This window comes from Ixodes scapularis, unplaced genomic scaffold (genome assembly GCF_016920785.2).
Source record: "Ixodes scapularis isolate PalLabHiFi unplaced genomic scaffold, ASM1692078v2 PGA_scaffold6__148_contigs__length_123643588, whole genome shotgun sequence".
Classification (NCBI taxonomy): domain Eukaryota; kingdom Metazoa; phylum Arthropoda; class Arachnida; order Ixodida; family Ixodidae; genus Ixodes; species Ixodes scapularis.
The window spans coordinates 61,961,073-61,985,963 of record NW_024609881.1 but is presented as its reverse complement, the minus strand read 5'-3'; the positions used below and the strand labels follow the sequence as shown (position 1 = coordinate 61,985,963).

At 41.7% G+C, this 24,891-nt stretch overlaps 1 pseudogene; it reads right to left on the bottom strand.

Moving 5' to 3' along the window:
* Positions 1–3,768: 3,768 nt before the first annotated feature.
* The window catches only part of LOC120836112, a 40,017-nt pseudogene continuing 18,894 nt past the window's right edge, over positions 3,769–24,891 (bottom strand).

Genomic DNA, 24,891 nt, shown 5'->3' with positions numbered 1-24,891 from the left:
AAACTTAAAATGCGACACACCGTCGTGAATGCGCCCACCACATCCTAAGACGCAGCACGTTTTCATTACCCCTGGTAACACTGCCCCTAAGGCAGTGCCTGATTGTAGCAGACCTTTAAATCACACACGAATAAAGCGGAACGTTTTTTTCTCTTTTTTTAACCAGCAACAAGGTGAAGGATTCACGGCTATAGCCACAGCTGCTACAGCACGTCCGCATTTGCCGACGCCGAAATGTTTACATCCATGACCCCCCCCCCCCCCCCCCAGGAGGCGGAGCTTGATATAACCTCTTCGCCCACCTTCACACCTCCTTGCCCATGCGCAAAAGACCGAAATGCGCCCACCTGCAAGGCGCATAGAGCGGAACAATATGGCGTTCGACGCCGGCGTAGGTATATAAATATACTGCCACCGCTTTTACCTTGCGTGACTTTCTTTCTATTTTGGATCATATTTGCCTTCCCTGGCGCTAACGTTACCTGGCGCTCCTAAGGTATAAAGGGGCGGTTAATTGGACTCAAGTTGAAAGCCTCTGCGCTCAGTTTCTAGTGGCGAATTTAAACTCTTGTACTTGGAACGACACCTATTTCTCAGTCATTAGGAAGGGACGCTAGGTACTTATTGTCCCCATGGAGCTGGTCACATGACAGAGAAATCCCTCTTGACCGTAACCGCGGCCGCGGCATGAGCAAACCGCCCCTGGGGAACAGGACGGGAGACGAAGAGATTCACTCCGATAAGAAACCGAAACCTGGAAACGTGTCCAAATGAAGCGTTTTTTACAAAACGCCTAACATGTCACCCCTGCTTTATATCCACCCCTGCGTTGCATGTAATTATGCGACATATCGTTACGATTAGGCCCCTGTGCTACGTCCCCCTGGCCGTATAACTCAACTGCACAAACCATATACGTGTAGCTTTCACGACCTTTTTAAACAATTATGTAAAGCTTTAAAAAATTGCATTTTATAGCAGTGAAAAAGCGTTGAGGTACACCTAAGCGCTTCTTGTTAGTTCTGAATGCGAAAGCACGCACACCGCTCCTCGCTCCCTTTTTAATCTGCGGCGTACAACGCGCTGACCTTGGGCGTGGAACGGTGAAGCCGCTCCCTCGCGGACACGTAGAACCATCGGATGACCGATCGTTCAAACTGTCGTGTGCCTTGCGGCGCGAGGATGGAACATACAGTAACGTAGTTCCCAGCAGAACTAAGTTACCTTGGTTTATTCTATCCGCCGTATATATTGCCACGCGCCGTACAACCGATAAGAGGCGAGCGAACGCAGTGATAAATGATAACACACCAGTGTGATGGCACGGTTAGGATGACATCACACAAACTCAGGCGCAGGGGCCAATGGGAGCCTCGTCAACGCGCGCCAGCTAATGGGTCCGAAGTGTAAAACGTGCCATTGGCTAGCTTTGCGCGTGGTTCCCTTAAGGTGCCCTTTTGCATGGTGTCAAAGCTGATGCCGTTGGGTCGCTCCATGAGACAGTTAATGCTTTCGGATTATAAAACGCAATACCGGCATGGTGGAGCCATGAAGGTGAATTCTCCCACACAGCTCCATCATGCTGCAATCGCCTTCTTGCTGGTATAGGATGTCCCACATTACGTTTATTCTTATTTTTATTATTAAAGTGATCAGTGAAAGGCAGAGAGGTAAGCCTGGACTTTTGTCCTAGCTGGCTACTCTGCACAGGGGAAAGGATTAAGGGATAAAAAGGTGGGATGAGGTCCCTAATGAATATGAGAGGAAAGAACTGAGAGGATGATGGGTTGAATAGTTGAAAATGTTAGTCTCTGCCTACAGGGATTGCATCGACCGGGTGTCCTCGAGAAATTGTTATTTTAATACATTATGCTTGTATCGTTCCGGCACCCTACATGGTTCCGGGCGCTTGCATGGTTCCGTCATAATCCACTAGGCTCCCATAGGATGTCCCAAAACACGACACGCTTGTAGGGATCCATCCGCGTGTGTCGTTCCGCCTAAATCCACTATGCTCGAGCCGGCTTCTCCGCTGGTATAGGACGCCCCATAATACGAGACGCTTGTATGAGATTTTTCTCCATGATTTTTCACTCATCAAGATTTTCCAACAGGGTAATGATTGATACAGGTATCAGGTGTCTTGCAAGTAATTTTAATGAAGTTTTACCTCGATGTCGTTTTTGCTCGTCGCACAAATCAGTTTAACAGAACCAGCAATCATCACACCGTGACCGATAAGATTGGCGCCATAAACTGTAAAAAAAAAAAATCCAGCATAGGGTGGACCATGACGTGAATTGAGGCTCGTCCAGTGACTGGCCGAAATTAGCGTAGTCCGCTCCTCCTCTTTTTTGATGGTAAGGCCTTTAAAAATTCCGTGCCTTTTTTTATTTATTATCAACGGAAATTTTATGTTTTTGACAAAACGCATTACTACTATAAATATAAAATATTATTTCAGTTCACGGGCGCGCAGAGGGAAAACACTGAAGAGCCGAGAGGCGTGTAACTTGAAAAGCGTTTAGTTTGGTATCAACATAAGGTCGTGTTTGTTGTTTTTGTATTCTTTTGAGAAAAACAAAGCTGGGAATCATTATATTTTGTCCGGTTAGTCGCGCAATTCTTGGTTCCAGGGGTGAAGGGAGCTGCAGAAACTGTTCTAGGCTGACGCCTCATTTTCCGGTACTCCTCCGCGTTCATGTCAAAAAGCTTCTGTCAGACCTCGTCTTCCATGCCGCGATCTTTCCTGCACATCCATCCAGCTTTTCATCCGAGACCTTTTTGCGCCTGTGGTGTACTGAAACATCGGTACACGTCCCTGCGCGAGCCCAAGACTGAGTAGCTTTCACGCCGAGCCTCCTCGAGCAGGACCACACTTGTGTCATGTCTTGGGTTAGCAAACCTTATTGAACTCTGCGTTCAGCCTCTCACAGTGTTCTGTCTCACTCGGTGCGATACAGCGACACGCAACGATTAGTGATCTTCGTAATGGGATAGCGCCGCTCACAACGCGATTGGCAATAAACGGTGTCCACAAAAAAGTAAGGTTCCTACACACAGCGGCGTTTCAATGCGTTTGAACTCGCTTTATTCACGAAGTTCTCAATTTCTGAGATACGTAGTTTTATTGTGCAAAAAGTAACACCGGTTTTATTTTCAAGAACTAACTTTGCAGTTTAAATTTACCCTTGACTCCTTAAAATGCGATAGCATTTCCTTTGATTTGCTTCTTGCTGACTATTTTTCTGTCACGTGATGAAGACGTTAGGTTGCGATGGGGGCGAAATATGCTGACACGTGCGAGAAGATACACGATAACCAGAAAGCTATCCTGGGCATCGGAAACAAAGGCTTTATATGTGCAAGCTGTTGTGTATTGTGTGTCAATTCATAAATAAAATTGATTTGCCTCGATTGATCTGATACATGTTCCTGCAGTGCTCTCGCTCTTCATTGGTTTGTAGCACGGCAGATATCAGGACCTGGTCTAATGACTGCCGCGAAGAATCTTTTAAATTCCAGTAAAATTAAAAGAAAACGACCCGTTAGGTCAAGTCTCTGTATTTCGTTTTTCGTTTTATTTTTGCAGCTAAAGTTAAATTAAGTTCATAAAAAGTTCTAATAGGCATTTTATTGTAAAAATATATCGTGAATACATATATTTATTGTGATAACACTCAATGCGAAAGACAAAAGGAACGTTTTTATTTATACTTCTTCAAAGGCATAGATATTTGAGACCGCAATTTTCCACTTTGTAACTGCTTAAGAGACCTCGCGGTCAATATTTGTGCAGTTTCCGAACCAGCACCGCTGAAAAAGAGCGAACAATTTTTATATCAGATTTTTCAAATTCGTCGTGGCGAGACACCGAGGAATATTAGCCAGCCGTCAATTTATGCTTGGTACGCTATTCTCAGCACCACGTAGAAGTTTTAAAGTAGGATCTCTCTATTACGAGTACTGGTCTGGTTTCGATTTTCGGACAAAAATATATGTTAATAAAAAGAATTCAACACATATCTGGCAAGGTTAGCAAGAAGATATTTCTGAATACATTTAGTTGTAGTACGTTTGTGTATACATGTGCGAACAACTTAACATGAAACAAACATACAGGCATGCGAACTATATACTGACATAGAAGAGCGCCTCCTGCGTCAATATCACTTTTACGTAGGTTAGAGCTGTCTGCAATTTGTGACGAACTCTACTTATTGTGTGTGTGTGCGAGTAACATGTGGCATGCCGAATGGGTTTGGTTGCTTTGAACGAGCCATCAGATAGCACAGTTCCAATTAATATGAGCTTCACGTCAAAGAGTGGCTGGTAATTAACATCAGACTAAGAATGCTTGAATTGTGTAAGCGGCGCTTGGTAAATCTGCTGTCTTTTTTCATCTTCTACGGAGTTCGAAAGACTGCTCTTGCTGGCATTCCTCTCTGTTCAATGTGAAATCGGAGATAGACAGAACTGAGCAGTGTCTCGGTATACATTTATCCCGATAGTATCTTAGAGGAAAGTTTGAGTACATGTATGTTTCTTTCAAGCTACATGTGAAAAAAAAATGTTTTTCTCCGTTCTAAAAAAAAATTATCGATGCGCCGCTTGTATTGCAATACTGTGAGAGGGTTAGTAATCTCGTTACATTCGATGCCGACTTTTAACTGCCCAATTTTTACCATAAATTCAAAACCATCTTTTTGGTGAACCGGCCCCATAACCCTTTACGAAAAAAGGCCTAAATTTATTTTAAAAATGGTTTGCAGAAAGATAGATTTTAAAAGATTGCACAATAAGCTCCTCTCACGAACTCCTTCACACTTTCCTCAATGCCAGAGGCAACTCCAGAGAAGAGGAGAGTAGGGAAAAGGAAACCTCTAATCATTGAGAGTAGAGAAGCTTATCTCCCCTTGATGGTGCAAGAAAGAGGAGTTCAGCTTGTTTTGTCCAATCTATCCACCCTGGGTGACTCAGGTGCACTTGGTAGGTCGCTGGGGTGACATTATATTTTTGCACCATTAAAGATGGCAGACTGCGTTTTTGTAGCAATCACGGCCTTTTTGAAAACAAATCTAAAAAGCCTAAAAAAACAGGCTGTGTATCACTGAAGATCGATTGGAGTCGGCTATTACTTGCACCTCTAAAGAGTCGTGCTAACTGAAAATATATATAAGATTAATTGTCTACCCAGTGTTCACTAGGAGAATATATACTGATAAGCCGTTCTTGAAGCGCACATAGAGTCGCTGTCAGTTGAAAGATCGCAGTGTGTAGACCCTTATGGTCTTGATTCTGAGAGCGTGATCGGCTCTTCGACGTTCTTAATCACTGGTGCCGAGCTCTTATTGCTACCGAGCAATGGTAATATGTACAGTACACGGCACTTAATGCGTTTCTAAAATTGTTGGTGCTCTAGCTCCCCTAACTGACAGGTTCCCTTCTCTGCACTCATCAGAAACACCGATTCCCCCAAGCTGCTTGAAAACTAAAAAAAAAAAAAAGTATTTTGGGATATCCTACCTCTCCATTATTCCCGCATGGGTAGCCAAATGGAGCGAAGTAGGTGTTCGTCGTTACGGACCAAAAGGATCCCCAATTACGGCACGTTATGACGCAGTCCTTCATACTCTGAAAATATTAGTAGCAAGAAAAGTAGTTAACTTCAAATATTTGGTGTTGGACGAAAGTTTGATTACTTTTTCAATATTAATTTAGATACCAAATTAAGTAGAACATGCGTGCACATAACTAGAGACACTACAGCAAATGTCTTAGGATTTCCGAAAGCCATGGCATTTTCAATTGAGATAGACGGTCAGCGAATAAGGAGGTGTTGACATATTTTCTGTCTATGGGCTTGTAAGATCCCCAACTGGGTGAAAACATTAAACTTTAGTCGTACTTGTATTATTTTTTTTATGGGAGATAATGTGTTGTGCAGTAGGTTCTATTTCCGGTACATGTTTAGCGATTTCACGTCTGCTTATGTCTTCGTTTCATATCCAACGGTCTAGTCCTTATATATGCAATACCTAAGAGGCGTTTCAATTAATGTTAATAAACAAATTTAAAACAAGTCTTTGTTCTTTCTTACAAAGACAAAAAACCGAGACTACGTTTCCAATTATAAAGAGCCTAGCTCTATGCGAGCCTGAGCTGTGACGTATGTTCATGTCACAGCACAGACATAATCGACATTACTTGAAAGGTAGCTTTCCTTATTGGAAACGTGTTGATTAGCGCACGACTCAAGGGTTGCCTAAACAGAAAAAAAAAATGCCGTGCACGGCAAAAAAAAAAAAAGAAGTGTGCACGCTTTTAAAAAGCGTGAAGTTTGCTGCGCGCGCTTACGTTTTCAGTGAGGGCATCAACCATGCATACTGCACGCCTTTCCTCCTCGCCTTCCCACTATCGTCGTCTTCTCTCCTTTGTTTTCGGAAGATTCGCGATTGCCAACAACAGTGGGGTCTTGACGACAGCCAGCAGAGCGTGTGACTCCGGATCCACGTGATGAGCACCCTTAAAACCTCTCTCCAAGAACCCAAGTCGTGAATAACAATTCCCCCAGCGGAAAAATAGAAAAAAAAAAAACACTTGCTAGCAATCCGGAACGGAACAAAACCATTCATTTGCAGCGAGAGCAAATGCTGTGCTGCACTAAACGTGTACCTCCACATGCTGCGCGCATTGCCGAGTGGTAGGGGAGCGGATTTCAGGGAGAGGACAGGCATACAAAGAGGAAGGGGAGTGATGCTCACGGCCGAATAGTATCCCTCCGGGTGAATGGTTTGACAAAACCTCTCCGGTGTGAAGAAACGGCCCGCAACCTCCTTTGTGACTTAAAAAAGTCAAAGTCGGATTGTGTTTTCCAGCATTGCTCTCCACGTAGCCTGCAAATAAACAAGAATCGACCATTATATGTTTTAAAATAACAATATATTGAAATCTGGGTGTGTGCAATGGGAGAAATAAGGATGTTTTATGCTAATAAAATTAATCCAAAGGTGCAAGCGAGCTGCACTAGAGTGATGAAAATATTCCCTGGAGAAGAGGAACATCGGGGACGAGGGAAAAACACCAATCTCCAAACACAGCTAGGTGACTGGTGCGCGACATAAAATATCTGCCTGGTCCCTGTGCCGAATCTGGGACATCTCTATTTAGAGTGGAGCTCTCTACCTACTGAGCTAATCAGGAGTTAGGCGTCAGTAGTGCTAACGGGATTTATCAGCTGCCACCGGTCAAACTCCTACAACTCTAAAGAAAAAGCCATTTGTATGAGAACTTTCTTCCGTCCAATAAACACATATGAATCATGCAAGATATATCAGGACATATAAGAACCACACAATAACCATAGAAAGAACTATATAAGACTTATAAGAACATATGAGAAACTTTTCACGAGTTTCTTACACTTCATTTATAGTTCTTATATCTTCTAATATATCTTGTATGATTCATATATGTTCATTGGACGCAAAAATTTCTCATACAAATGAAATTTTTCAATCCGGAAGGGCAAATGTCCTGCATATTAAGGTTATTATGAGAGTGAAAATAATGCAAAGGTGCAAGCGAGCTGGAAAAGCACGATGAAAATAATCGCTGTAGAAAAAGAACAAGGGGACAAAGGACAAACACAAATCTCAACAGATCTAGGAGAAATTAACTCTGTTTGGAGATACGTGTTCTTCCTTTGTCCCTCTTGTTTTTCTTCTCCATGGAATATTTCATAACGGATGTTTTCCTGATTCATGAGATTAGATTAATAACACAACATTCAAATTTTTGATGAACACACGCGAAGAAATAGAGAAAAGTATCCTTCCACTATCATAAGGCAGCTGATATATTAATGCCTCTCTAATTGGAGTAATTACCCAAAATGCGTGCCTACGAAAATTCTAAGGGCCCTGAACACTGAGGCAACACGACGGCAACAGCAACACAACATGTTGTCCAACAACCGTGCAACTTGTTGCTCCCTTCCCATGTTGTTCGACAACCCTGTCCCATCGCGGCAACAGTAGCACAACATCGATGACAACGAAAAAGTTACCTTGGTATGGCAGCTTTCGGGGAAAAAGACAGAAGAAACTTGTGCTGGACAACCTGTACTGCTCTGATGACCGGCTCGGCGAATTTCGGGCCGACAACAAGACAACACATGTAGCTTTAAGGGCAGAGCTAGTTTCCTATCAATGTCGTTTTCTTAAGAGCTTATTAAAATAAAGGCTTGGAAAACGTTATCCAACAAAAATAAGGCTGTCATGCAGCTAAAATAATTTTATGAATGTTTTACTGCATAATTATGGCAAGTGCTTGTCGATATGGTCACAGAGGCGGTCGTGAACGATCAGACTGGTGCTGTAATTGGAACTACCGAAGGACCAGTTCACATTACTGCTAGAGAGATAAAATGGCATGTCTGCGCTCGACTGTTGATAAAGTATTATTAAAATAACGCAAGAAAGCAAAGGTTAAAAAATAAAAGCATTCAAACGACCGTATGATAATGGTTCTTGATTTCATTTTAGTTCATTTATTATACTCCTAAGGCGCCTATGGGGCTTTACACAAAGGGGGAAGTACAACATTATTCAAAACACAAACAGAAAATAAATAAAACAAGAAAGCAGGTGTTACGGTTGCTATGCGTTTAAGTAAGTGGTAAGAGAAGCTATGAAACCAGAGGATTCTTAGACGATTACAATATTATCAGGAAGGGTGTTCCATTCGTATGTAGCCAACTGTAATGGAGATAATTTAAAAAGGTTTGACCGTGGAGTGACCAAATGAAGTTTTTGCGAATTGTCAGTACGGCGGAAACATGTGGTGCAGCCCGGCAATACAGTTCTCTGTTCGATGGGCAGTTGTAGTACAAAGTATGCAATGATGCAAGTCTTGAGATTTTCCTTCTGTGTGCAAGAGTTGGTACTTCTGTGTGCAAGAGTTGGTACAAGAGTTCCTTTAATGAGGTGATGCTTGTGCGCGTGTAGTTTTTAAGAATGAAGCGTGTGGCTCTATTTTGCACTGATTCTAGTTTTTTTGTCAAGTGTTTTTATATTAAAAAGGTGCAATCAAGTTCAGATCGAATGAGGGCGGTATATGCTACAAGCATTGTTTTCCAGTTGGCCATGTAAAGATTTCGACTTAGAAAACCGAGGCTTCGATTTGCTTTTACACTTATGTGATTAATGTGCGCTTCCCAAGACAAGTCTGATGTGAAATGAACCCCAATATATTTATATGTATGCACATGTTCAAGACCCCATCGAAACGAGTGTCTGTTAAGCTCTGCTGGACTTCGCTTGGTACTAAAAATTTATATTTTGCTTTTGGAAATATTTATCTTCATTTGCCACATTAGACACCATGTTTAATTGTAATTAAGTCGTACTGAAGTTCAATACAATCATGAATGCCAGATGGTTTTCTATAAATCGCACAATCATCGGAATAAAAAAATGGATTGAAGACTGGACAGTAGGGGACAAGTCGTTTACGTACAAAATAAAAGCAGTGGGCCCAGCACGGTTCCCCGTGGTACTGCTGATTTTACTTTCCGATGACATGAGGATTCGAGTTCATAGCAGACACTTTGCGAGCTGTCGACGAGGAAGTTCAATTACACTGTATGAGAGATGGTTCTATTTGCAAAGCGCGTAATTTAAGAATAAGTCCTTGATGTGGTACCTGGTCAAATGCTTTTTAAAGTCCATAAAATTGCATGAGTGACTTTTAGAGTGAAGGTTCTGATGAAGATCTGGGACGAATTCAAAAAGCTGGGTTTCGCAAGAATGATACCGCCGGTAAACGCGTGCTCGTTTACAAAGAGCAAGTTGTTGTCCGACAAATGATCCATAATATTCTAGAAAATTACATGTTCCATCAGCTTACTAGGTACACTTGTCAGAGATCGGTCTATAATTTGTCAACTCATTCCTTTGACCGGTCTTAAAAAGTGAGGTGACTTTTGCTTCTATCCAATTTGCAGGAATTTTACCAGTATGTAAGAATTATTGGAAAAGTAAACACAGAAGAGAGGAAGCTTCTCATTTGCAGAGCCTAAGCACTTTCGTTGAAATAATATCAGGCACTGGAGCTCAACTTGGTCGAAGATTTTCAATCAGTTTCTGAATACCAGTCGCACACATAGCAATTGGAGCCATTTGAGATAGTATAATATCTTCAGGTAAAATAACTAACAAGGAAAAGGAATCGTCGCAATACATTTCACTAATCAGAAAACATATCACTAAAGAAGTTGCCAACTCGTTCACAGACGTCAACAGCGTCCAGCTCGTTTCTCGAAGAATCAGTAAGGTAAAAGGGATTGGAAGTGTGCTTGGGGTTATCTGCATTCCAAATTAATTCGTGTTAGTTTCTATAAGGTCGCGTAGGTCTTCATTAAAGAACTAATTTTTCGCTTTCATTATTTTATTTACACACATTTGGGGGATTTCATCGTTCTTTGCAAATGCAATAAAAAACGCGATTTTTTAGCCAGCTTAATTGGCACTAGGAAACAGCCGCTACCAGACACCTGAACTGATTCGAAAATCCCCAGGACGTTTTGGGGAATGAAGCGATCACATAGTAGGCGGAATAAAGTATACAGCGAGGAAAAAACATTCCTTTTACCTATTGTTATGAAGGCTGATCATGTCGGTGTCGTAGTTTTTTAAGCAGTGTCAGTTCAGCTCAACACCACACTACAAAAGACGCTTCAGGGAACTGCAGGTGCTAACTCAATTTTACTGTAGAAATAGGAAATGCATGGAAAGAAAAAACTGAGTAGAAACACCTTATACGATGTCGTAGATTCCTAACATATATCGGCAATTTCATCTTCCTGGTATAGGGCTATATCGTTGTCAACGAATGAAGAACATTTACATAAAATAAAGGGTGGAAAATGCTCCCCGTGTGAAGTTTTCTAACCACAGTCACTACTTGATGTCGTCACGTGGCAATTTCCGGCCCTTGGAGTGCTCTAGCACATTGAAGAGTCGCACTTCCCGCGACGCCTCGCCACACACGAACGAAGGTAAACAATCAAGATGGCGGAGTGTTCCAAGCGTTGGGCCCGCCGTCAGCGTGGTGTGATAGGGTGGTCGGACAACAAATCGGCCAACACGGATTCCGGGTGAGAGCAACGTGTTGCCGTGCTGTTCTTGATGCCGCTATGTGAGAGGGTCGCCGGAAACGCGTCTATCTCGTGTTAAAAAATAGAGTTGTCCGACTGTTGCCTCATTGTGACTGGGCCTTAAGGGCGTCGAATCAATCAACCTTGTAGTGTTTCTTTCGGTTCAGGTCGTTTACCCCAAACAACCGACGGACACACTAGGAATCTAAAAAGAAAAATTATTTGTCACGTTTAATGGATTCAGTTGTGTTTTGGTAAACGCTTTGATGTTTCTTAAAGTCTATATAATGACCATAATTTGTTTATATCGAGAATAACAGCACAACCACAATACAATGAATTATTGCTGTGAACTTGCAGCCTCGTTGCCACTCCAATGGCAGGTGAGCTGCAAGTTCATTTCAACTATCGCTGACAGCTTAAGGAACATTGCGCGTTTTGTGGTAACGCTTTTAGCGACGTCATTCCTTTGGTGGATTTAGCTACCTTTTAAGTGAACTACGATTTAAGTAACTACGATTGGAAGTAACATCCCCGTCAACTGAAAAACGATGCATTCAAAATTAGGGTGATATAATAGCATAGGAAATGTCACGTGTCAAAAGAAGAATAAAGGTTTGATGATGCCACCGCCTTAGGAAGTTCACGAAAATACTTACTTCAATACCAATTGCATCGCCTCCTCACTACAATGCGAAAAAGCGAAAGGCGGTCCACGAGGCCCCGTGCGTTTCATCATGTATATTTCTGGTAACTTGCAGTCAAGAGCACCAGGATGATTCTTGATATTTCCCAAGGGACCACTTCCATCGTGCGTGCTCCCGAGCCTGCGAAAATATTGTTCATGATAAGAAAACTATCTAATGCTCAAAACTATAATCAGGGACAGATTAAGAAACGCAAAGCAAGGCTCATCATGGTCACGCTTCTTATCGGCCCATATCGCAATGTCCGTAGCAATGATAAAAGGCATGGGATTCACCAACGGTGACTAGAAAAGCTTTTCCCCGGTGATACGCTAAGCACATGTGTTTGTAAAGGAAGCGACAAGATACTTACAAGTGCCCAATTTCGTGGGCTATTGTGGTGAATCTATAGTACAGAGGAGGTACTTCCTCGGAAATTCCCACATTAATGCCTTTAACGCAGACCCCTCCAGAAAAGGCGATACCTGGAAATAATCCATTTGTTGCTTTCCAAATACATTCAATAATGCTTTTTTCAAGCTGTAAGAATACGCTATGATGTGAAAATTCCCCTCTTTGGAAAAGCAGGCATTTAGAATTATGAGACGTTCAGCCACTTAAAATTAATAATTAGCCAAGGCGTGACCGCTTGTCAAAATTCTCGAATGCCAAGGAAACAAGCCGTATCTGGAAGTTGGGCGGTGTGCTTCCAGGTAATATCTGTTTTCAGAAAAGTACATGCAAAACAAACACGCAAACAAACACTTACAGTTACTTTTTTCAGCGCAAAGCTAAATTTCGAATAACTAAACTCCCAGTCTTTGGCCAAATGTAGCGCTCGGTGCTTGAACCTGATGCTAAAGTTTCAGAACATGCTGACTAAAAGGTTATGAACAGTTTCAGGAAATTCACAATAAGACGAGGGCAGTCGACGAAGTCCAGCAACGCATGAAAAGGAGTGACGTCGGCTACCGAAAACGGGACTCTTTTTGCCAGAGTAAAATTAAAACAATGCTTCTAACCTTTGAATCTGCAAACAGTGAGTTTTAAAACTTTAGCATCAGGCTGTACCGTTAGAGCTCCTTTTGGTGGGCACTAAGCGTTGGGCAATGCGTAGGCTGTCTTGTCATTAAAAACACTATGTTTTGCGGACACACATACACTTGAGGCCTTACAGTTTTACGAAGAATAAAAATGTACACTCATAATTTGTTGTTGATTTTCGCGTTTGGTGTTGTAGAAATCTCACCACGAATATAAGGAAAATTTTCAAGAGATATTCGTTGAATGAGAATTTTATGTTCATCATCTGACGACAACACTTTTCGTCAAATTTTATTTGTGAACTAAGTGGCCAAAAGGTGCTTGAAAAACATTTTGAACTTGATTTTCTCCAACTACATCGAAGCAAACAATGTTAATTTTATTCAGTAAAGGCCATCTTCTGTGATAACGGCTAGCAACTTATGAATGACAATCAGTAATTCGTGTTACCGATTAGCAGAAACGGCGAATATCATTCATTATTGCTTAGACATCTCTCAGAAATAACTTGTTAAACTCCGATTTCATCAAGATTCTGCACAGATGTATGGTCCGGAGCATCTTCTGACCCCGCTCTCTTACCGTGAACATTAGGAGATAACTTGTTAGTGTTCTTGTTACGTGTTCCTAAGCGGCGCCTGAAATGCAAATATGAAAATACTAATTAAACGCATCCCTGTTGCTATGAACAGTAATCACGTGAAACGGTGTATGTTCATATAGTTTGTGCTTTTCAGGCTTTATATTTCCTTTTTTAAAAAAGCCGTGAAAGCTACACATATGCAGTCTCGCCAGGTGAGTTACACGGCGATGGGGACGTAACAGAGGAGCTGTCACGGTAAGTAAGATTATTAGCTAGAACTTGTGAATGAACGTTCTAGTTTGTAAGAAAAAACATATCATTCTAATTAGAACGTAATTGAGCGTCATCAAAAAACACAAAATTCGTCGATTTAAGAAAATATGGAAACATTTGTGAAGGGTTATGGCGCGCTGAGGTTGCCACCCGTAAAATCGGTGCAAGGTTTCAGATGAGAATATAGTCGTCTGCGTTTACCCATCACCAGCCCTGTCAAAGTAAAAAACTCGATTTTGAATGTAATATTTACCCGCGGCCCTTACCACGGATAGGCCGTCGCTTTGAACCCAAGGTGGAATATAGAAAAAGATTGTGCATCAAGAAAAGCATAAGCTTTTTTGTATTCAGAACATTAAGATACCGCAAAAATTACTCCATCTTCCCGAGGGGAACCATGGGGTGATGCGGAGCCTCGCGGATCGTTATTACCGGTGTTATTAACGGTGTTAGTAACGTTGTTAGTAACGTTGTTAACTTGCGTGTTATAACGTTAGTTTGTGGGGTGGTGCTGACGCTTGCTTGCGCCAACCCACTAAGTGACGGGACTGTTGCTTCCATCACACTTCATCGGAAGAACGGAGTGAAGTGGAGTTAACAGCGGTGAACTGAACGTGCGCAGCGCGCTACCGCTGCTTATATTCACACTTGAAGGAGAGGAGACTAGAGGAGGAGAGTTGCGCATGCGCGCGCGGTGTGAGTAGAAGCGAACGCACGCGAAGTGCACGCAGCTGGTAGAGAGAGAAATCGGAGAGAGTAACGCGCAGCTGTTGGAGAGAGGGAAGGAGGAGAGTTGCGCATGCGTAGTGTGAGTGCGGACTACGACGCCGCGGGACATAGACCCGAGCATCTAAAAATATTAAACATCCGCTGAACTCGCTTTCTATACATAAACATAGTCGAAAAATTGAAGACTTCGCTTAACCTTTGCAAGAGAAATATTGTTTCCAGAAAATTGTTTCTTAATGTCTGCTGACCGGAAATTTTAAAACTGAAACTGCGATGCTTGCGACAGCCTAATACTGAGAATTTAAAATTAGTAGGATTTGCATAAATAAAGGGCTTTGCTATCGTCAGAAATAATACATGAATAACTTGTATTAGCGAAAATATGCACCTCTACCGCTCGTTTTGAGGGGCAACAAAACTTTTTTTACACGTCTCTTGTCACCTCGCCGTAAAGTAAATTTAACCGGCTAATGAAAAAGAGGGCATGTTGCAATTTTGGATTGAAATGATCTTTACACAAGCTTATTGGCACGAGTCGCACCGAGGCACGAAGGTAGCAAAGGTGGCGATGCAGGCGAGTTTGTTCATCACTAGGTAACGTAAATACAGCACAGAGAAAGACGAAGACAAAGAGGAGAAAAATATCAGCACATATGTGTCCTCTATAGAACACATATCGGATGGATACATATAAGCACATATGTGTGAACTATGTATTGCCTTCTAATAACTAAACTATGCCGAAATAAAAATAAAGATGTATTTTTTAAAGAAAATATGAACATATATGATTGTTTTGAATCCGTAATCTAGACGGTGTTTGCATAAAGTGAGTGGAACACGTAAGTGCCAGTAGTACGAATGAAACGGATGACCTAAGAAAAACATATCAAAGCTTTGCAGGTCACGGTTTGGAGGTTAAAACAAGTCCTCCTTGGGTGTTTTTCACCTAGCTAAAAACTGCCTGGCTTAGAAAAATTTACTATGCCCAATTTTACAGTATAGGAAGGTTGTTTATGATCAAGTCGGATTTTTTTGTCGGTTTTTGGTTAAGGTTTTTTGTTCTAGCACTCGTCCTGGGTACTTTATCCCATTCTTCTGTGCGCCCTTTTTACCTTCTCTTGTACAAGCATAGAGTGAAAACATTCCGAAATCCAACTAATCCAAATGAATTGAACGCAAATATCAAATCGATTAATTCTATAGTCTAGTTTTGACAAGCCTTCAAGTGAAACAACCTTGTGCATTTTTAATCAAAAATAAAATCAAAGGCCCAGTGGTCATAAAATATATATATATAAAGGAAAGAAACGTGAATTAATTCAGCTTTGATGCCCTTGATATTTATTGCCTTCGTTTTCAACAGTGAGTTTTGGAGGTTTCGAAGCTCTAGGACTGTGGCACAAATTCAGCGACGAATCAGGTTCGCTACACAGTGAAACGGTAATCACATCAGACAATGTAGAAGAAATGTTTTGCATGTCGCGGAATGAAAGTGCGTAAAATAGAGGAAGCCGTGGGCATCTCTTGTCGCCCAGTAGATAACATTTTACGTAATGAATTGAATTGAAAACAGAAAGCTTTCGGCAAGATGGGTGTCGCATTTTCTTAATGCATAGCAAATGATCTGCATTCGTTATTTGCTCCGATTAGAAAAAACACAAAAACATAAGAGAATAGAAGTCTGAATTCCCTCACACTTTATATTTGTCCCAAAACTCAATATGTCTTGGCGAGAAAGAGATTTCGGTCGAACGAAAAGGTGACAGAAGAATTCAATTGCGTGATTGGGGGTCTCGAAGAAATTCCGTCCCAAGAGTGAATAGAAAAGCTGGAAAGACCTTGCATCAAGTGTGTTTATCTTCGAGGGGATTCTGTTTTCAAATACTTTAACGTGAAATGGTTTCGTTTTCCTTTCATATTCATTCGGGAAAGGTTTCGATATATCCTACTGTACTCTCAGGAAACACTATTAGCTCAGGAGCTTCCCTGTATTGGTAAAATGTTATTCTGCTTCGTAAAAATTAACGACGTAGTTACGGGGACCACACCATATGGGGTAAAGTGTCGAAGGCGGCTCGAGTATCACTCGAGTTAGGCTCGTGAGAATGAACAGCTAGAGGAACATTTGGGTAGTAGTTTGCGTCTAATCTGGGCAGTGACCTGAATAGCCCAACTCTACAGGGAGATTCAAGGAGAGGCCAGGACCTTTAAATCGACCACAAAATTCGGTTTCTTAACCTATCGCGCTTCGACTTTGTGCAGCGCTGCCCACAAATGGTGCATTTTTTTTGTTAACTTTGCAAAGAGCAAATTAAAAGAAAGAAAGAGTAAATAAATAAAAACTTAGCTCCTATGGAAACGCAGCGACACCGGCGGTCTTCAAACAACACGGCGCCGTTTCGCACGGGAGACAAGAGATGGCGCAACGAACGCCGCCAACGAACGAGCGTACGGCGCCATGAGCCGGCGTCTTTAGCAGACGAGCTTTTCGACTCAAAAGCAGCGCGCGTTCCGCAGGTGGCGACAGTCGCAGAAAAACAAAACAGGCACGGTAACAAGACGGAACTACAGTACCTTGTCTACTAAAGATGTCGTATGCTCATTCGTTGGTGGCAGTTGGTGTCGCGGCCGCTTGCGCCTACTCTTGTCTCCCGTGCAAAACGGCGCCGTGTTGTTCGAAGACCGGTGGCGTCACTGCATTTTCATAGGAGCTAAGCCCTTTTCTTTCTTCACTTTTTCCTCAGGTAAGTTCACTCTTTCCAATTTTTACCAAAAAAAAAAATGCGCCATCTCTGGGCAACGCTGCACAAATCCGTAGCGCGATAGGTTAAGAAACCGAATTTCGCGGTCGATTTCAAGAGCCTGGCCTCTTCTTAAATCACCCTGTAGTAATACCACTCCGGCTTCCGCCAAGGTTTCGCCACTTGCCTGCCTAGAATCCGTAATAGAAGATCATGTGGCCACTTGTTCCGGCAACGAGTTGAAAGCTAACTGCGCTCGTTTCTGTAAAAAAAAAATTCTACGACTGCCCCTGAGTTACAATAAAATCTAGTCCCTGTTTTGTGGGGTTTTGGAAGGCAAAGATTTGATCTAAGCAGTGTGTAATTTATTGTAAACCCCAAACTTTTCGCACGGCCGCCTTAATCTCTCACATATCCCTCGGGAGTATTGAATCGCCGTAAGAAACTAGGATATGTTATCTCTGCCTCAACGGCACAACTAGACCTGTGGCTGAATTACGTGATCTTGCTTACCCGACGAGCATCAGGTAGAAATCGGCAGGCCTTGCGAACTTTGTGTCTTTGGTGTATTTTCCAAAGGCTTTTAGTGACTCACCCGCTGAGACTATATTATCTTCCTCCACAATGAAATGCTCATCTTCTTCTGTCTGTAGACATAAAGAATTAAACGAAACTAATTATATTTTATTACTTTTTCAATCACAAATTAGGCCGCCGTTATCATCGAAAAGTAATATTTTCTAGATGCAAAAATATCTCTAGCTCTAATTGTTTATAAAATTCTGAAATACTTGGCATTGAGTCTACTAAGTAAAATAAGTTGAATGAAACATACGGAACTTTGCGAAAACGAATTAGAAAGGAGCTAGTTTTTTTTTTCACAGCGCCATCTGTCACGACAAAATATAAAAATTGTACAAAATTCAAATAAAATAGAAATGGTTGCTTTGACAATAAACCGCCGGCTTTGACTGCGCGAACAGAAGCGATTTTGGAAGTTTGATTTAGACAGATAAATGCCCAATTGCTCTTGATTGTCACAATCACTTTGAGACATATGTCTTCGTTTTCTTATTCATTTACACGGTGTTACACAATCGCCACATTAAAGTAGTGCAAGGTCATGGCGGAAATAAGTGGTTTCTTTGTTACCCTCACTGAACCATAGGAACCCTTCTTCGCAACACATACCGACGCTCATTTCTTACCTTGTTCGGGGCCACAACATACCATCAGATATAAGATATGTGTACAGGCACGCACTAGCACCCCACCCCCTCCCCTCTCTCCTTTCAGGCTTGTTCGAAACCATTTTTCTGCATTCGATTAGAAAGTTTCCATCTGCTTGCAACAAACGTATCTTGGTTTTATTTCTCACACATCACACACTGGTACAGCGAATCGACTGCAACTTTTTTCACACACTTATTTTTCCGGCTAAAGCTCTCACCAATGCCTATACTTCAAAAGAAGCTTGAGCATAGTTCAGAAATTAAAAAAAATCGAAATGACGCCGCTGTAAAAGCGTACTTCATACTCCGCCAGCTTTTCTGACTTTTTAGCCCAGTTCCGGCCTCGCGCACGTACGGCTCCCCCGCTTCCAACTTGAAGCAAGATGACTCTTGTTTGGGCCTTGTCTCTCTTGATTAAATCAATGAACGCGAAAGGGTTCGTGTGCGATCTTCCCGATATGGCTCTAATTTTTCGATGCCATGCCCGCATATGGTTGTCAGTTCTCGATCCCCTGTTTCTGTGACGGTTCCACCGTTCCAGTCGGAAAATGCCCTCATCGAAGGCGCGTCAAAGTAATCAAGTAATCCAATAAGCTCCGGAATACCGAGAAATATACGCCCAGGCGCGAGGGATGTCAGAAGGCGCCATTAGCGAGTTGTTTCACAAGCATGCGCTTTGGAGCCCAGCCCCCTGAACGGAAGCCCACACTTTTTGCGCAAAAATGGAAATGGCACCCGCGATGAGCAGCTTGGGGAAACACGACGGGTAGACCACCAAAAAGCGCCTGCTCAAAATCCGTCATGAAACTTCCAGTGGTCGAGGAAGGAATCCCAGCAGATGTGAATGTAATTCTAGCCTTTCAAACGCACGAGCAAATATTTGTAGCTGGCCGACCCGACAACAAAAGAAAACGGCTGCGGTAGGCACTCCGTCAGTTACAACGTGCAGAGTTACAACTTCGTCACACATGTAAGGAACAAAAAAAAAAAAAGCCCCGTCCGCAAAAAAAAAAAATAATTTTAACTGACGACAGCCGTTGCATGCCATCTCGTGTTGCAAAGGTAATCTATTCAAACGAGAGTCTCTGCGGTCGTCGATGATGAAGAAGGGCTCTGCTATTTTTGTCTTTTTGTGGGCGTCGTTGTCTTGCGGAGTTTCGGCTGATGAAGAAACCGGTTGCTGCGCTGAGCGCCTTTCTCGATGCATAGAATCCTTCAGGCTGGCAAACGTGGGCACATCTGCTGCTTCTTTATCTAGTACCTAAAATAAATTTAGTGTTTTCGTTTAGCAAATTTTGCATGATACTTCGTAGGCGTGGTAGGTATAAAAATTTGGAAGGAAACTGCACAGCAGGTTTGGAGAAGTTCCTCATTAATCAACCTTGGCATGGGCGTATTCGGGTTGGGTGCTGCTGAGGTTTTCAGCACCAAGCGCAGCTGGTCCCTCACAAGCCTCAGCTCGTCTGCTGCATGGTTATGGTCGCCTATAAGTAAAAGGAGCGTAAATGTGGCATGGCATGTTAACGGCACTTAACATGTACCTGGTGGCGCTAATAAGAGTAAGTAAATAACGAATCAAAAAACAGTGGTTTCTATCACGCAAAAACATACCGTCAAAGACAAATCGGATAGAGCAGCTTACGGGATCTGCTTTTCACGTTGTCCTTTTCAGTCAAAATTGAAGCCGCGCATTTTGATGAATTGTAATGGCAACGAGACGAAACCATTCCGTTTGCTTTCTGCCGCTGTTTGTGACATATGTAACCTTCAAGGTAATGGCACTTTTCTTCTCTGTGTTTCCTTTTTACAAACCCGGACATCGCCCCTGACTGATGTCTCACTGTTGATTGAGTCGTCTTCTATTTCGGAGTGCAACGTTATTCTTTTTTTTTTAGTGTTGCACATAGCGTTCCGTGTTTTGACACAAAGACTGTTCAGCGTTTTATTACTCAGCGCCAGTGTTGGGGTAACGCGTTACAAGTAACGACGTTACCGGTAACGCGTTGCTCATTTTCGGTTACGCTTAACGTACTTGTTACGTTAAGCGTAGCCGAAATGGTATCTACGTTACGCAGTTCGAGAAACGCATGACGGATTTACGTCACAGGTCACTTTTACTTCCTAAAACTTAAAACAAAATTACACAAATTGGTTTTCGTGCTTCTAGGCGCCAAGCTAAGTGATCTTTTGTTTTCTTTGCTTTTTTCTTTGCATTTTTTGGGAAAGTATGGGTCAAGCCATAAAAAACAAAGTAAATATGTAAAGTCTCTGCATAGACATAATGTTTCTAGAAACATGCCGATTAAGTAATCGTTTGACGTGAAAACATCAAACATATCGTTTCATAACTCAAAAAGTAACGCCAAGATAATGTGCGTTACCTTATATCGGTAACTGTAACGCATTCCTTTTATTTTCAAGTAATTTAATATAATTGGCTTTATGTAGAAACTAGGCCTACGGTAACAGGACAAAAGCAGATTAGCTCTGCCTGACGTGGTCCTATCACCCGTTTACAACGCTCAGCAGGCGAAAACAAAAACACTAATCATTAAAGATTACAAGAAGATACAATAGCACATCAGCAACAATCAACACATGTTTTGTACAGAGCTTATACAATTGCTAGTGCACTTGATAATTTGGAAAAAAATGAGACAGGTAATACAACTCATACGCAATGAAAATATAATCTAAAAGTGTTTACTCAACATGATATGAGAGAAGGTACCGCTGTAGACTAATTTTAAAGCTGTGTTTTGTTCCTCAATCTCGAATTATTTTCCTAACGCCTGGATGTTTATTTAAAAAATCAGGTATCAAGTATGCTAATTGGTGATGTCCATAATTCGTCCTAGACCAAGGTACTCTATAATAGCCGTGTCGGAGATTGTATTGTGTATTACTAGGAAGAATTGCGGAAAAAGAACGGGTGGGGCCACTAATTATTTTGAGTGGTAAGAAAATTGATTATAAACATGAAAGCCGCTTACACTCTAAGAAAACCCCGTACGTCTAATTTCCCGCACAACACTCGGAGAGCCAATCGCCGCAACTTGCGGAGGCAGCTCAGCGAATGACGATTCCGAAACATATTTTACACAAAAAACGCAGTCTGAGTTGTGATATTAATCAATACAAAACGTCAGGCTTGCATTGCTTAATGTCACAACTGAGAGTGCTTTTTGGGGTCTAAACATATGTTTCGGTATCATCATTCGCTGAGGTGCCTCCGTAAGGTGCGCCGATTGGATCTCCGAGTGTTGTGCGGGAAATTATACTCACGGAATTTTTTTAGAGTGTACAGCTCCCTGTAAAACCGAATTAGAACGCAGCTCTCGAGGAGGAGGAGGGAAGGGTACTGAGGGAAGCGTATGCTGCTTTCTCCTCCTCACCTCCTCATACTGCATGCTACTCCTCACGGTTACGCCAAAGGCGCCGGTGACGCCGACGCCATTAGCGTGACCGTGAGGTCACGTGACCCTCGTGACCTCACTGGGTCATGTTATCTCACAAAGGTGACGTGACGTCACCGGGGCCACGTGAGCTGACTGGAGTCACGTGACCTCACGGGGGTCACGTCACCTTACGAAAGTCACGTGACGTCCCCGGTGTTTCGTGACCTTATGGAGATCACGTAATGTCACCCGGGTCACGTGACCTCAAGGAGGTCACGGGAAGTCACCGGGGTCACGTGACCTTACGGGGGTCACGTGACCTTACGGTTACGCCGACAGCGACGCCGACGCCGCTCAAGCCAGAAACGAGAGCTTAAGATCTGCGCTCCAAAAGAACGGCGCTGTGTGGTCAGTATGCTCCAGGTTTTCTGTGCAACCTATAGCTTTTGTTTTTGAAAAAGAACCAACCTATCAATCTTTTTTGTGGTTGTTGAACCCGAAACTAAGAAACAGTAATGTAGATGAAAGTAACTAAAGTATAGTACAAGTGACGTTTTAACCAGCATGGAACCAGCAAATCGAATTTTGTATAAAATACCAATAGATCTCAAGATGCTTGAATGCATTTTATTAATATAAGGTGTCCAGCTTAAATTTCTCCTGACAATTTCTAAACGTTTACACGCTCGATCACAGTCATAAAATTAAAAACAATTTCACAATCATCAGGTTTATTTCGTGGCTTCAAAAATTTCATATTTTGTTTTGGTAACATTTAACTGAAGTTGATTAGAGTCAAGCCAGTCCGACGACTCGTTGAGCCACGTGTTAGCAGTAACTTCTAGATAACGTAAAAATGGACCAGAACAAAATAAGTTCGTATCGTCGGAGTACAAAACTATTTCAGAGTGCTTAGGATAGGTACAATACCATGAATATAAATAATAAGAAACAGAGGACTTAAACTAAACCAGTACAAAATTCGATGCTAAATTTCTTCTGGTTTGGACCGGTATCCATTAGAACACGTATATTGTGACCAACAAGATAAGTAACTACGTACCAAATCTAAAGCAACACCTCGAATTCTAAAAAACGGTAGTTTATGAAACAATATATCAAGTTTAATGAGATCAAACGCTTTTCTATAGTCTAAAATATTCCAGTGGTGAATAGTTTATTTTCGAAATGTTGATTAATTTTTCTTTGATACTAAGTAGCGCCCTTTCTGTTGACTTTTATTTTTCTTGAAAACCTTATTGCTGCATTACAAAGACATCTCTTTCATTCAAAAATTTGCATAGGCGTTTTTGTATCAGATGTTCTAATACTTTTAAAAATAAGGAGGTACAGATATTGGCCTATAGTTATTAATGTTGTCAAAAGAACCTGGGCTTTGTAAAAAACAGCAACTCTTGGAATTTTCATGCCATGGGGAAAAGTATTAAGTCTCGGTCACACTCTTCCAACCGAGTACGACCGAGAGGAACAAGACCGGTTTCTAATCTTCTTGCGACTTCTTAGCACCAGCTCCGTTTCAGCGGGGCTGGTCCTAAGACGTTGCAAACGGCTTAAAAACCTGTCTGGTCTTTCTCGGTCGTACTCGGGCACATATATGTGAACGGCGCTTTAGTTGCTAACGGAATGTTACATATATGCTGTAGAGAAGAACACAAAAGTTGGGCAACAGGTATGATTGGTATGGCCTTGATATCATCTGCTGTAATGAGTAACGTGTTTCGTTCCTTTTTTCGGTAACGCCTACAATACTGCTGCAGCGCCCACGATGCATCTCAGAGAACTGAACAATGGAATTCCGGGTCCCGATTTTTGCTCGACCTCTGCTATTTCCCATCTGAATTTAGGGGCGAAATTCCGTCACATGACTTTAAGTCACGCGACCTATAGAACAATACTGTTTCTCCGCTAAATATGGCGGAAAAAGTGATGTCATGTGACTTGGTCACGTGACCTAAACTAAATTTTAATGTGCCTGCTAGATTTAGCAGGAAGATTGACACCACGTGAACTCAACACCAGTTCAGTTTCTCCGCTAAATTTAGCGGAAGAAATGACGTCCCGTGACTTTGTGACACAAGACCAACACACGAATTCAGGAAAAAAGTCGTCTAATTGGGAAGGGTAAATAACTTGCGGATATTTTTTTCTATTTTACTGCCATGTCCGTTGTCATTTTACAAAAACTGCTAAAGGTGTGGTAGTTTCTATATTAGCTAATATTATTTTCATTATTTACCTATTATATAAACCACTATACTGAACATAGTGTTGCATCCGGTACAATTCTGCAAACCTGCTCTGCAGCACTATTATATCAAAAACACAACATTGCATCAAGCTAAACAATACAAAATTCTTCAACCCATAAAACACGAACCTTGACAGGACGATCTAAGCCGTTAGTTCTATCATGATTTCAATAGTGCTTTAAATCACACCTGTTTCACTGCAATAGTTCGAATAAAAACGTTTCCACAAGAATTATCCCAAAATAGTTTTATAATTTACCATTCTTCTATCATGTGATGCATTGTATATTCAATGTGTTCTTCTTAAATCAAGGAATCGCTAAACAAAACAAAAAATCTCATAACGCACTGAAATCAAGCATAAAGCAGCCGTCTGAGCAAATTGCAACCACACAATATTAAGCTGTTTTTTTGTTCTCCAAAGTCAAAGTTTAATCAAGAAAAAAGTCACTTAAACCATACCTTAAATTTACAGTAATTATTTTTTTCGCATTATTTTAGTGGTCGCATGGATCTATTAATCAATCTGTCATGTTCAAAAACACATCTAGTCACAAAATACACTATATTATAGCTGTACTAATGTAAAAAAATTAATCTGGTCTAACGCAAGTGCATCTTATTTAAATCGTAAGTATCCAATAATTTATAGTTAAACAAATAGTTATTGTTTTCCGCTCACTTGATTCCCCTTGGCAAAGCGCAATCTGATCCAAGCGGTTTCGAATAAAAAAGTCGACTTTATATGACAAACATTTTGTGTTCTTCTAAAAA